The 13,410-nt window shown below is 41.5% G+C and overlaps 1 protein-coding gene and 1 long non-coding RNA gene across 6 annotated transcripts in view; one reads left to right on the forward strand and one right to left on the reverse strand.

Moving 5' to 3' along the window:
- Positions 1-2,733: 2,733 nt before the first annotated feature.
- LOC309687803 lies at positions 2,734-5,646 on the reverse strand. Its single transcript, XR_014270863.1, has 4 exons — positions 5,564-5,646; positions 4,681-4,838; positions 4,198-4,255; positions 2,734-3,260 (listed from the first exon to the last, which is right to left on the reverse strand). It is a non-coding gene; the product is annotated as an uncharacterized lncRNA (long non-coding RNA).
- A 1,717-nt stretch (positions 5,647-7,363) lies between these two features.
- LOC309687798 (olfactory receptor 2L5-like) overlaps positions 7,364-13,410 on the forward strand; it is a 39,617-nt gene continuing 33,570 nt past the window's right edge. For 3 of the 5 annotated variants that reach the window (XR_014270860.1, XR_014270861.1, XM_082503000.1), the window contains exons 1-3: positions 7,364-7,442; positions 7,644-7,736; positions 8,447-8,528. The gene's annotated coding sequence lies outside the window, so the exon portion shown is untranslated. Of the gene's footprint in view, positions 7,443-7,643; positions 7,737-8,446; positions 8,529-9,280; positions 9,337-13,410 lie in introns of all 5 variants that reach the window. The other 2 variants (XM_082503001.1, XM_082503002.1) reach the window with 2 other exon arrangements.

A 13,410-nucleotide genomic window follows, 5' to 3' on the forward strand; every position in this document is an offset into this window, starting at 1 on the left:
GCCCGCAGCTCTTTGAGTATGGGGTAGATAAGGGCGCAGAGAAACCCTTAGTACTAATTTGTATTATAATTCAATTTTCATGAAATATTCATATTCAGTATTGGTCCTTTTATATTATAACCACGTATCCACCCAGGCTCATGGTGGGGCAGGGCTCTGTCCTGGGATGCTTGAGTACAAGGTAATGTACACCCTGACCAGGTATCCAGTCTGTCAAAATTGTTTTCAATATTTGGTTCAAAAACATGAGTGACAACAAAAATCCAACTAGGATTCTTGCATATGATGACTGAAGTCTGTCTTTGACTGTATTGTCCAGCTGATCCATCAAACCCCCAGCAGGTGAACCTTACTCATGACATAACACGGCAACAATGTAAAAAATGAAACAGCAACAGTCTAAATGTAAAGTGCATTCTAAAGTCCTCTTCAATAAATCATATGCAAAGAGTCATTCAGGACTGTAAAACGTGAACTACAGAACCCAGAGTCTTCATCATAAAATCTCTGGTTGCTTCATTTTTCTATCCTATATCAGATACTTTAAGGTTAGGTTAGGTAAAGTTGCATTCTCATGGTGAGGCAAAGTGCTTTATGTGTGTGTGTGCGTGTCATGAACGGCTATAAAAGGCCTATAATTAAAGAACAAAGCGGGGTTTGAGTTCGAGTTGCGGCCGACTGTCACTACTTGTAAATGGAACGCAGCCTTCCTACGGCGGACAGATAATAACAGGAATCGGACGCGGTCCACCCAAGTCCACAGCAACCACCATAGCAACCGCCTAGCATGACCTTAAAAACATATTCTGTCTTCATAACAATCAAACACGTGAAATGATTTGCAAAGTGTGAAAGGGTTACAGCTGCAGAGAGCTATGGCGGTATCTTTTGAAGCTGTTTACATAGCTAATAATATACGATGTAACCATGGAGACAGTCAGTCACGTGAGCTAGCGGTGCATGTTTACTACAGTGAATAAGGTGATTGCGTGCACACGCTGCAGAGGGTAAAGACATTACTTCAATATTGTTTTATATTGATATACAGTGGGGCAAAAAAGTATTTAGTCAGCCACCGATTGTGCAAGTTCCCCCACTTAAAATGATGACAGAGGTCAGTAATTTGCACCAGAGGTACACTTCAACTGTGAGAGACAGAATGTGAAAAAAAAATCCATGAATTCACATGGTAGGATTTGTAAAGAATTTATTCGTAAATTAGGGTGGAAAATAAGTATTTGGTCACCTCAAACAAGGAAAATCTCTGGCTCTCACAGACCTGTAACGTCTTCTGTAAGAAGCTTTTCTGTCCCCCACTCGTTACCTGTATGAATGGCACCTGTTTGAACTCATCATCTGTATAAAAGACACCTGTCCACAGCCTCAAACAGTCAGACTCCAAACTCCGCCATGGCCAAGACCAAAGAGCTTTCGAAGGACACCAGGAAAAGTATTGTAGACCTGCACCAGACTGGGAAGAGTTAATCTACAATAGGCAAGCAGCTTGGTGTGAAAAAATCAACTGTGGGAGCAATCATCAGAAAATGGAAGACATACAAGACCACTGATAATCTCCCTCGATCTGGGGCTCCACGCAAGATCTCATCCCGTGGGGTCAAAATGATCATGAGAACGGTGAGCAAAGATCCCAGAACCACACGGGGGGACCTGGTGAATGACCTGCAGAGAGCTGGGACCAAAGTAACAAAGGTCACCATCAGTAACACACTACAACGGCAGGGAATCAAATCCCGCAGTGCCAGACGTGTTCCGCTGCTGAAGCCAGTGCATGTCCAGGCCCGTCTGAAGTTTGCCAGAGAGCACATGGATGATACAGCAGAGGATTGGGAGAATGTCATGTGGTCAGATGAAACCAAAGTAGAACTTTTTGGTATAAACTCAACTCGTCGTGTTTGGAGGAAGAAGAATACTGAGTTGCATCCCAAGAACACCATACCTACTGTGAAGCATGGGGGTGGAAACATCATGCTATGGGGCTGTTTTTCTGCCAAGGGGACAGGACGACTGATCTGTGTTAAGGACAGAATGAATGGGGCCATGTATCGTGAGATTTTGAGCCAAAACCTCCTTCCATCAGTGAGAACTTTGAAGATGAAACGAGGCTGGGTCTTCCAACATGACAATGATCCAAAACACACCGCCCGGGCAACAAAGGAGTGGCTCCGTAAGAAGCATTTGAAAGTCCTGGAGTGGCCTAGCCAGTCTCCAGACCTCAACCCCATAGAAAATCTGTGGCGGGAGTTGAAAGTCCGTGTTGCTCGGCGACAGCCCCAAAACATCACTGCTCTCGAGAAGATCTGCATGGAGGAATGGGCCAAAATACCAGCTACTGTGTGTGCAAACCTGGTAAAGACCTATAGTAAACGTTTGACCTCTGTTATTGCCAACAAAGGTTATGTTACAAAGTATTGAGTTGTATTTTTGTTATTGACCAAATACTTATTTTCCACCCTGATTTATGAATAAATTCTTTACAAATCCTACTATGTGAATTCATGGATTTTTTTTTCACGTTCTGTCTCTCACAGTTGAAGTGTACCTCTGGTGCAAATTACTGACCTCTGTCATCATTTTAAGTGGGGGAACTTGCACAATCGGTGGCTGACTAAATACTTTTTTGCCCCACTGTATATTTGCCTTCTGTTGACCATCACCTCAGGTTCACCATTACAGTTTCAGCATACAGATGCACACTGTCTAAATATGAACACATTCAAAAACTCATGTCTCAGAAATAAGCACAGCTGTTCATGTTTGTCATTAGAGTTTTATTTGTAAGAAAATTATGAGCTTCATATTGTGCATTAAATAAAAGAACATTTCACAACTCTGAGTCAACAGAACCAGGTAACAGAAATGTATCTAATGTAGACATGTACAGTGTAGTGTAAGCATTAAAAGATCATAAAGGAAACACTACCATTCATGTGAAACTAATTGTAATAAAAAAAATGAACAGGTGGTTTATAGATGTAAAAGAAAGAATCTGAAAACAACACTTTTTTGGTCTAAGTGATCAAAGTAGAAAACAAAACTGATGTTCAAGAACAAACCGTAGCTGCACTAATATTACACATCTCCATTGTTGTGGTGAACAGAAATGTTGCTTTTAAAACCACATGCAGTGTGTGACCGTGACTGTTCACTGAGACCATCAACGCCGCTTCGCTGAAGCCTTCGCCTTCTTCTTCTTCTTCTTCTAAATTGGAAGCAGAAGGAGCACAAGCTGCTTTGATCTACTGAAAGGAAAAAGCAGAACATCTGAGTTGAAACCAGTCAGCTGAAATCATTAAGACAGGAACAAATTCAATGCAGTGTCTCAGGTGGCTTAGCCTGTTACAACTGTTGATACAAGCTAAATACGGTTAACACACAGTGTCAGGGAGCTCCAGTGTGGGAACTAGTGGCTTTAGGTTTGTAGTCATTTAACTTTCATCCATTCATTCATTTAATTCAGGAGGAAGAAATGTCAGGTTGATGCAGGCTGGTTACATGCATTTGGTCCCATGCTGTCTTTAACTAAATGACTTGGTTCACTTTATGGCTGGGCTGTATGTGGGGTTATATCATGTTATTTGGGCAGGAGTACCTGTCCTCTGTTAGACTTAGAAAGTTTCTCCATAAGTAGAGCTTCTAACTCTTCTAGCACATCTGTGGCTGACAGCTTTTTGGTGGCTCTTTTTACCCCACACTGGTTGTGAGTGTGTAAATAGCCCCACTAGTTCTTTTGGGTTGCAGTTAACTTGGGAGGAAGAGGTAGGTCTGCCATGACTAGATGAATAACAATTATCTGGGATACATAAATTTCATAATGCATGCATATATCTCTATAAACCTGCCTGAGGGCTGCCATTTTTACATTCAGTTATTTCTTTGTTGAATCTAAATAATGAATGTGTTACAGCTAAACTGACACTGGTCAGTGTAAATGGCTCATTGGGACACAGAAATCTTTAAATTAAACCTGATATCGAGTGTCAAACAATATCAAAGCTGTAAAAGCTGTTTACAGTCAGAATTTATAAAACTATGATTGTAAATAAATTCAAACAAGTGAGCTTTTCTCTTTGTGCTGAACATCAACACTGTGGTTTCTTAGACTGTAAACTTTACTTCAGCACAACCAGTTGTAGAAGCTGCCACTCCAAATGTCTTTTGATAACAAGAAAAAAATACCTTTTCAGTACACGGCCTGAAGTTCTTCTCTGACATCTTCTGCAATCGGCTTTGTCTGCTGGTTTGAAGACAATAAACCACAAAAAGATGATTTAGTCACTTTGTCTGCATCATGCAGCTCGAATGTGTCGTGTAACGATGTTGAATAGCCGTCGTTATCCCTCTGCTGTGTCAGTAGGATTGTACTGTACAGCATCTCATTGATATGTGAGGAATGCTAATGTAACACGATAACAGACTTACATCATTAAAACATAAAGGGCAGGAGATATTTAGATATTTTTATATTTATATTACATTTTATAGCTGACTGATATTACTAAATAGATAGAATTTACTAAATAGCTGGATGAACATGAAAAATATGTCTATAATAACAAATGACCATGAGAGCCAGTAGAATTAATTCAACTGGACACTCGAAAGACGTCCTTAAATGCTCTTTAAGTGGCAGAACAGATGAACAAACAGTTAATTGCTTACTTGAGATGAAATCTGCTCAGCTACTTTGAAAACAGCTTCTAACTGGTTCCTCCTTTAACAGGATGACTGCTCAGGGGTAAGGCCATCATGCAGTCCAGCAATCTTTATGGTTCTGCTTTGATTCACCAGGAACTATTAGGGAAACCTTCCAGCGCCTCCTGTGAAAGACACAGGCATAAACACACAAACATTTATTAACATGTTCCACAGTCTTCCAGTTTGATTTTCTCATCCTGTGGACAACAACGTACATGGATGCAGGTTTATTGTTAACTTTTGTAAGGTTTATTTAGTGAACATATCCAGCTGCAGCTCCACTGTGATCCTGAACTGGATAAGCACTTAAGAAAATGTGTCAATAAATGCACATACATCAGCTTACTATATTTATCCAAACAGACGGGACCAATAATGCTTCACTGAGTCAGAGACTTTAATGTCTCTTCTATGTAAGAATGTCTCGTGCTGATATACCTGCAAACTTGACAACAAAGGTTTTTCAGACTACATGTAGCTGTCCTCTATGTCAGCTCACACATTTACATTTATGTCACACTTATTTCTGCTTTCCCATTTTATAATTATTACTTACATTTTGATTAGATACCTTGAGTTTGTAAATGATCAGATTACATAATTGGAATACAATGTATCCAATTCAGGGTTGCGGGAGGATGAAGCCTATCCCAGCTGATACAGGACAAAGACAGGCTGCCAGTTTATTGCAGGGCTAACACGATATGTGTAACAGAAAATCCACTTAAATGTTTGATATTTCTTATAATAATCATAATTATGACCATTATTTAAAGGTTTCTTTATAAATACATTTTGATTTTTTATAACCTCTAAAATATAAACCTGAGCTGTTTCAGATTCTGACCTCTGACCTCACTGCAGCTCCCTCTTGGAAGTACGTCTGCTTCTTGTCTTCCCCCAGTGTTGACCGTCTGCCCTTGATATCACGTACTGTACCTGAGGAACAAAAAAGGACAAACACTTGCCTTCATTTAAGAAGTACATTCATACAGAGGTAATCTATGGAAACACACTAGTTCAACCTTTGGGAGAAAGCAGTTCCTGTGAAACATTTCTGCATATGAACATCATGTGGAGAATGAATGAAATGAGTTCTTCCGGTGACTCAGCAGTCCCACACTGACAAATGAAATCTAGTTAAACTATTAAGCATATTTGCTCTTCTGAAATCTGTGTTAAACAACAACAAACATAAATTAGTAACAAAAATACAGCTGAGTAGAGGCTTTACAAACCACCAGCAGCCATAATGCTAAATTTTAATCTTCAAATGTTTCTGAGCCGTCTTCAACTAATGACCTCATAACCCCTTGACTTATGTTACATTAAAGAGACACCAAACCATTGTGACTGTTACATATTCACCCCAGGTTAAACAAAGGCTGTCCCCAGCCAAACACAGCAAAGGTACAATCCAGACTTAACCAGCCTCCATACTAGTGATGGGATTTCCGGCTCTTTTTAGAGATCCGGCTCTTTCGGTTCGGCTCACTAAAAAGAGCCGGCTCTTTCGGCTCCGAACAGGCTCTTCAGGTTGTTTTCTTGCTTTAATTAATTTATTATTAACAATAATATGAAATTATGCACAAAAGGAATTACTAACGTAAAAACAAGTGGTTTTATTTATATATGTTTATATATAAATACATGCGGTGGCTCCTAGAGACAAAACACGTACAAACTCCAAAACACATTTCTAGCATGAACTGAACTTCCAAAGCAGAGCTACTAGATCACTTAAATGACACAATTGAAAGCATGTGTGTATTGTTTGTGTATTACACAGGCACTCATATATATTCAAATAATTTAAAAAAAAGTTCATTTACTTGTTACTACCACACACCAAATCCGGTCGTTGGTACTTGCTGGCTTGTGTAGCCACAAGATAACAAAAGCTCAACACTGCGCCCAGCATCCTGGAGCACTTCTGTTGTCTTTTGTACGTGTTTTGAGTTTTTATGTGCTTCTGAGTTTTTACGTGCTTCGGAGTTTGTACATGTTTTTACGTGTTTTGGAGTTTGTACATTTTTTTTTACGTGTTTTGGAGTTTGTACATGCTTCAGAGTTCGTACGTGATTTGAAGTTCGTATGTGCTTTGTCTCTAGGCGCCACCGTAAATATACTTTTATTTATTCACTCCACATAAAATGTAATAAATAAATCATATAATACAAAAATCTATTCACATTTCAACTTTTAACTATTTAAATTTTCAGCTTTTTCCTTTTACAAATTTAAAGTGAAAACAACACAAAACAATGCAAACCACAACAAAATTTAAATATAAATTATAATATGAAAACAAAAAGAACATGCATATTCTCTGTCATATGGGCCCGCATGAATAAACTTTCAGAATCTTTTATCATCTGCAACCAAAAATAGTTGTGGATGATTACTATACAGGGGCGGAGCGTGGGGGTGGCTTACTGGGCTTAAGCCCCGGTTGTTTTGTCAGAAGCCCGGGGTCTTTTGGAGTGTAATTTTTTCATAGTTAGATGCCTGGCTGACAACTGTATAAACAAAAAGTACACACAATATTCGAAGCACATAGTGCACACTATGGGAATTTATGACTGTGCGTGAATCCCCCCTGATATTGGTATGATCCGAGCTCAGGCACTAAGCAACTGAGCGAGGGGGCGGGGCAGCTGCTGCCTGTGAGTGCGCTGTTGGAGAAACGGAGCCAGCCATACTAAGGAGAGCTAAAGTTTGACCAGGTACCAAAGCAAATCATTCGTAGCGTATAAATAATGTAAATATGACGGTGCATCACGAAAGATTGATATCAAACTGATCACTTGACCAATATTACGTTACTTGCTCTTCAAGTGAATCAACAAATGGCGAAATGAAAAGCCAAACAAATGCTATTTTTTTTAGAGAGTCTTAGCTTACGTGTGTTTATTTCATATTTTCAGTTCGTACCCTCCCCGACTAAATCGGTTTCAGTTATGTAGCCTACTGAAATATAAGAATGGACATTAGAGGCTTCTTTCAAAGAAAAAACTCAGGTAAATGTTATTTTATATATTATGCTTTGTATGTTGTTCAGTATATTTCTATGCAAAACAAGAGGAATTTCAGTACACAGCAGGATATTCACATTTGTAACCAGATATTTACATACACTTTAGGGAGAAAACATAAAACATTTTTACTGTACAACATCAATTTAGAGTAAACTTTTGTTTTAGATAAATATTGAAATATCTTTTGAATTAGTTAAATGTCAGAATAAAGAGAGAGGGATCTGTCTATTTTTATCACTTTCATCAAATTTAGGAGTACATGTACACTAAGTTTATTGTTAATTAATAAGAAAACTCCAGACGATTCCATTCTGAGCTGAAGAAGCTTCTGATAGGTTAGTAGAGTCCATGTGAGTAAATTGGTGGCACAGCTGTGGATGCATATAAGGAAAAACACAGAGCCTGTTTCTGTGACATGGGAACATCAAGAGATGTCAACCAAAAGACCAGGAAAAGAACTATGGAGCTCCATAAGTGTGGCTCAGTTTGAATACAATTTGGTGCCATTTGCAATTAAGAAATACAGATAGTTTCTCTCTTTACTCTTAAAGTTAACAAATATGTTTTTTATATTTATTAATCTAAAAAAAAAAATTTAGTCTGATTTGATGTTACAATTAAAAAAGTGTTTGTGTTTTGATCTGAAGAGTATGTAAATATCTGGTTTCAACTGTATATTTGATGATTGTCAGCACAGAGAGGGAGAGAGAGGGAGAGAGAGGAGCAGAGAGGGAGATGGAGAATGAGGACAGAACAGAGGTGGAACAAGAGCAGGTGAGACACACATGTTAGTCAAATGGTTGTTTACCAAAAGTATCATGGTATCATAGGTACTTATGTATCTCGTACCTAGTGTTTCTTTTTAGGTTTGCTATTTTTCAAATACTACATTTATTAAGTTTTGCAGGCTTGTTTGCACAACAAGGCTAAATAATTATATAAACTTTTCTCAATCTAAATATTGTACTTTGGTAGAATTAAAAAAAACAAGTGTAGTGCAGGTCTATGATGATTTTTAGTGCTACTATCATCTAGTTCTGATTGTGGTTCTGTCTTGGTTAAATCCCAAGTAGTCCTGATATTGAACTGTTGTAGTCCTGTTTTAATTCAGGATCAGTTCTGGGTCTGGTTGAATTGGGGTTTAGTCCTCGTGTCTTGATACAGCCCCGACTTTGTTCTGCCTTGCTGCTTAATTAAAAAACTAGTTTAAGGTGTCCTGCACATGTGATATATATTTTTCCCTATATGAAGTCATTCTTTTTTGAACAAAACTCAAAACAGAGCCAATTAATCTTTCAGTCATTTCTACCCCCCCCCCCCCCCAAAGAAAAAATAAAAAAAATCCCACATTCATACTACCCTTTAGGGCTAAGCCCCGGGTGTTTCAAATGTCTGCCTCCGCCTCTGTTACTATACCTTTCTAATGTGATGTTGTTGTCCCTGGCTCTCTTTCTGTCTCTCTCCCTCTGGCTCTGTTCCTGTGCTACTGAGTGTAACTGCCCGTCTCCCCCCCCCCCTCTTTGCAGCGTAAAGCACAAGGCTCGCGTGCAGAGTGAAGCGGAAAAAAAGTGCGAGAGAGAGGGTGAGAGAAAGAAAAAAAACCCAAAAAAAACCCACGTACGGCTCGCGATAAGGAGCCGGCTCGCGTCGTTCATGTCAAAGAGTCGGCTCTAAGAGCTATTTAGTTCGCGAACGACACATCACTACTCCGTACATGGTTCAGCAGGATAAGATGTTAAAACTAAAACAGGGAAATGTACAGTGCAATATGGACAAACTGGCATACATGACAGTGTCCCACATGGTAAATGGCCATTGTTACGTCCCCCCCACCATGGCGGAGGCAAAGGTAGGAAGGAGACAGCAACACTGGACAACCACAATCAATGAAGGAGGAAGACCACAGAACAGTTAAGTATCAGGCAGGATTTATTGGGTGCTTGCCTGGATAGTCAAACTTAACAACAGTAAAGATGATGTGTTAATGATGGTCCTTTGAAGGTGTGAGAGGACACCTTCAAAGGACCCCTCATCTCACGCACAAACACAGTGAGCCCAAACACAAGCTCACTGGGACTAAATCCCAGAGATTCTTGGGTTGCTTCCCGACAGGCAAATAAAACAAGTGGAACACTTTCATCCCAGTCCCGTTGGGAACTATAACAGTGTTTCCTTAACATAGACTTCAAAGTCTGATGAACCCTCTCTAGTGCCCCCTGACTTTCAGGATGGTAAGAACTCGAGGTTATGTGTTCAATGCCTAATGTTTTCAGGGCTTGGGCAAACACTCTAGACTTAAAGTTAGTGCCTTGGTCTGTTTGCACAACCTTAGGCAGACCAAAGGTTGAAAAGAATCTCAACAGTGCTTTGACAACAATCTGAGCTGTTATTCTCCGTAGTGGGATTGCCTCGGGAAACCTGGTCGAAACGCACATGATCGTCAACAGAAACTGGTTTCCAGTTTTAGCTTTAGGTAGAGGCCCCACACAGTCAACAATCGCTTTTTGAAATGGCTCCTCTATTACTGGGATAGGACAGAGAGGAGCGGGGGGGATTACTTGGTTTGGCTTGCCGGTCATTTGGCATACATGGCAAGTACGGCAGTATTGAACAACATCAGATTTCAGTCCGGGCCAGAAGAAATGTTTCAGAATTCTGGTGTATGTTTTATTAACCCCCAAATGTCCTGACCATGGGTGGTCATGTGCTAAGGACAGTACCTGGGTACGATAAGCAGTAGGTACTACCACCTGATATACTGCAGACCAGTCAGCGTCTTCCGAGACCTCACTTGTCCATCTGCGCATCAGAAGACCTTTGTCAGAGAAGTAAGCCAGCTTTTTCCCTTTGGCATCCTGTTGACTGAGAGTGGAGGAATGACACTTGGACAGGGTTACATCATTTTTCTGTGCAATAATGAACTCCTCTCGGGAGACTGGCAAATCCAGAACTGGTTGTTTTTTGTCGGCAGGTGGAACTGTGGCCTGAACCTTAGATCCAGAGGTAAAGTTAATCACGTCACCAACGGGATCTGACCTCATGAAGGAATCGGCCAAGTCAGGACCATACTTTTTTGTCTGGGCCCTCGTAACTACACAAGCTGGAAAGATGGCAGGCTGGTCTTGGGCTGAGTCAGAATCCCGGCTCAGCTCGGGTCTGTCTAACACTTCAGGAATGGGTATGACCTTGCCTCCAGCAAGGTCATTACCTAGGATGAAGTCAATGCCTGGTATGGGCAACGCAGAACGAATAGCCACTTTAACAACTCCGCTGACTAATGAAGACTGAATGTGAATAGTGTGCAAAGGGGCAGATACAAATCCGAGTTCTACTCCCTGGACAATAACACTGGACTGGCAAAATGACTCCTCAGAAAACGGTAAGACGTTTTCTCTAATGATGGACTGAGAGGCCCCTGTATCTCTCAGTATTTTTACTGGTTGTTGATCATTTGGATTCCCAGTCAGCGAAACCACTCCCTCTAGAATGAATGGTTTGAAACAGGGGTCAGGGTGGTTAGTGTTTGGTTGAAATGCCCTCCCGTTCTCTGTGGCTTTAATCAGTCCCACCCCTTTTGGTTGTGAGGATAGTTGCTGTTTACGCTTTAATGCCTGACATTCTGCAATGAGATGACCCCTCTTGTGGCAATAAAAGCATTCACGCTCACCGTGGGGAGGCGAGGGCACCCTCACTGGCCTCGCAGCAGAGCAACTAGACTCAAGCCGTGCTGAGCGCAAGGTTGTGGGCCTATCTGGATGGGAAACAGGGGTAAAAACATTCTTATGAGTTAGCACAAACTCATCGGCCAACACAGCTGCTTTGGACATGGACGTCACCTTCTGTTCGTTTAAGAACATTATGAGCCTCTCAGGTAATGACTTTTTAAAATCCTCCAGTAACATTAACTCACGCAGCGACTCATACTCATCCCCAACTCCGTTAGCAGAGCACCATTTATCAAAAAGAGCCCCTTTCTCATGTGCAAACTCCACATATGTTTGACTGCTGGACTTCTTATGGTTCCTAAATTTCTGCCTGTAGGCTTCAGGTACCAGTTCGTAGGCACGTACAATTGTTTCCTTCACCACGTCGTATTTCATGCTTTGCTCTAGCGAAAGTGAAGCTACTACCTCCTGAGCTTTGCCCACTAATTTACACTGAAGTAATATGGGCCACATGTCTCTTGGCCATTTCAGAGCAGTAGCCACCTTTTCAAAAGCGTTGAAGTACGAATCTACCTCAGTCTCACGAAAGGTAGGTACTAGGGCAATATGTTTGCTAACGTTAAAACTTTCCGGGGAGACTTTCGGGATTTCTTTAGTGGCATCTGTTTTCTGTCCTGATGACACCCTCAGTGCTTCTACTTCAAGCTGCTTTAACCTGACTTCCTTTTCAGCTTCTATCTCCAGCCTACGGACCTCCAGCCGGAGATCATAATCCGCTTTACGCACCTTATCCTTCTCTTGTGCCTCCAACTGTAAACGCAGTAAGCGAACCTTAAGCTTTGCATCACTGCTAGATGATTGGGATTCTAGAGTGAAAGGCTTAAAGCGAGGCAGAGTTTGGGGAGCCGCATCAGAGTTAACTTGGGCACCCGGAGGTGTAGCAGGCAGCGCTTGCTCATCAGTTCTCTCTGGAGAAGCTAGATCAGCAGAGGCACCAGGGGAAACTGAAGGGTCCTGAGAAGGCACCCCAGCTGGAACAGGGCTGATTAAAATCCCCAACTCGAATAATCCCTCCAACAAAGCCTGCTTAATATCCTTCTTCACTCCATACTTTGGTACGGAAAGGTTATACTGGGCAGCAATACTCAACAGGTCGTCTTTGCGACACAAGTCAACTTTGTCAACGCTAGGCTGACTAACAAAACCAAGCAGGTCGAAACTCATCTCCGGCTGATACTATGAAATGTAGACACCCTAAAATCACGGCACCGTCCTCATTAATACAGGTTGTCCACCACATACAACGATCCCGGACGAGCCCCCACTTGTGTTACGTCCCCCCCACCATGGCGGAGGCAAAGGTAGGAAGGAGACAGCAACACTGGACAACCACAATCAATGAAGGAGGAAGACCACAGAACAGTTAAGTATCAGGCAGGATTTATTGGGTGCTTGCCTGGATAGTCAAACTTAACAACAGTAAAGAGGTGGGGGAGGAGGACTGGGCGGTTGATCCAAATCAAAGAAAGTAATAAAACAAAAAGAGGTCGGTAGCTTCCAGGGCCTAGCCTAACTGAAAGAAAAATGCAAAACAAAAGGCCTACCTAGCTACTCGATAAAAGTCAGTGAAAACATACAAGGGTGGCATCAACCGCATAACCTAGTGTGACTAACAGAGTAAAATCTACAACCAGTGTATAGGGTACCCCGGCTTACCTGTCCAGCCTCCCACCACACACAACATAAAGATGCCTGTTCGCAAATGTTTGTCAAAGCAGAAGCCAGCAGCCACCAGCTGGCCAGGGAGCGGCTCATTTGTAGTGTTCCTTGGAGTGTGATTGGCCAACTGAGCCCAGACCAGCCAATAGACACCTGCCAATCAACTTCGAACTGGCCAATCAGAGGAGGCCTGACGCCTGAAAGATAAACAGAACACAAAACAGAGCACAAAAGCAAAGCCACACCCCTTGGCACGTAACAGCCATGTTATA

The sequence above is a fragment of the Aulonocara stuartgranti genome (assembly GCF_965226115.1).
Source record: "Aulonocara stuartgranti genome assembly, chromosome: 14".
NCBI lineage: Eukaryota > Metazoa > Chordata > Actinopteri > Cichliformes > Cichlidae > Aulonocara > Aulonocara stuartgranti.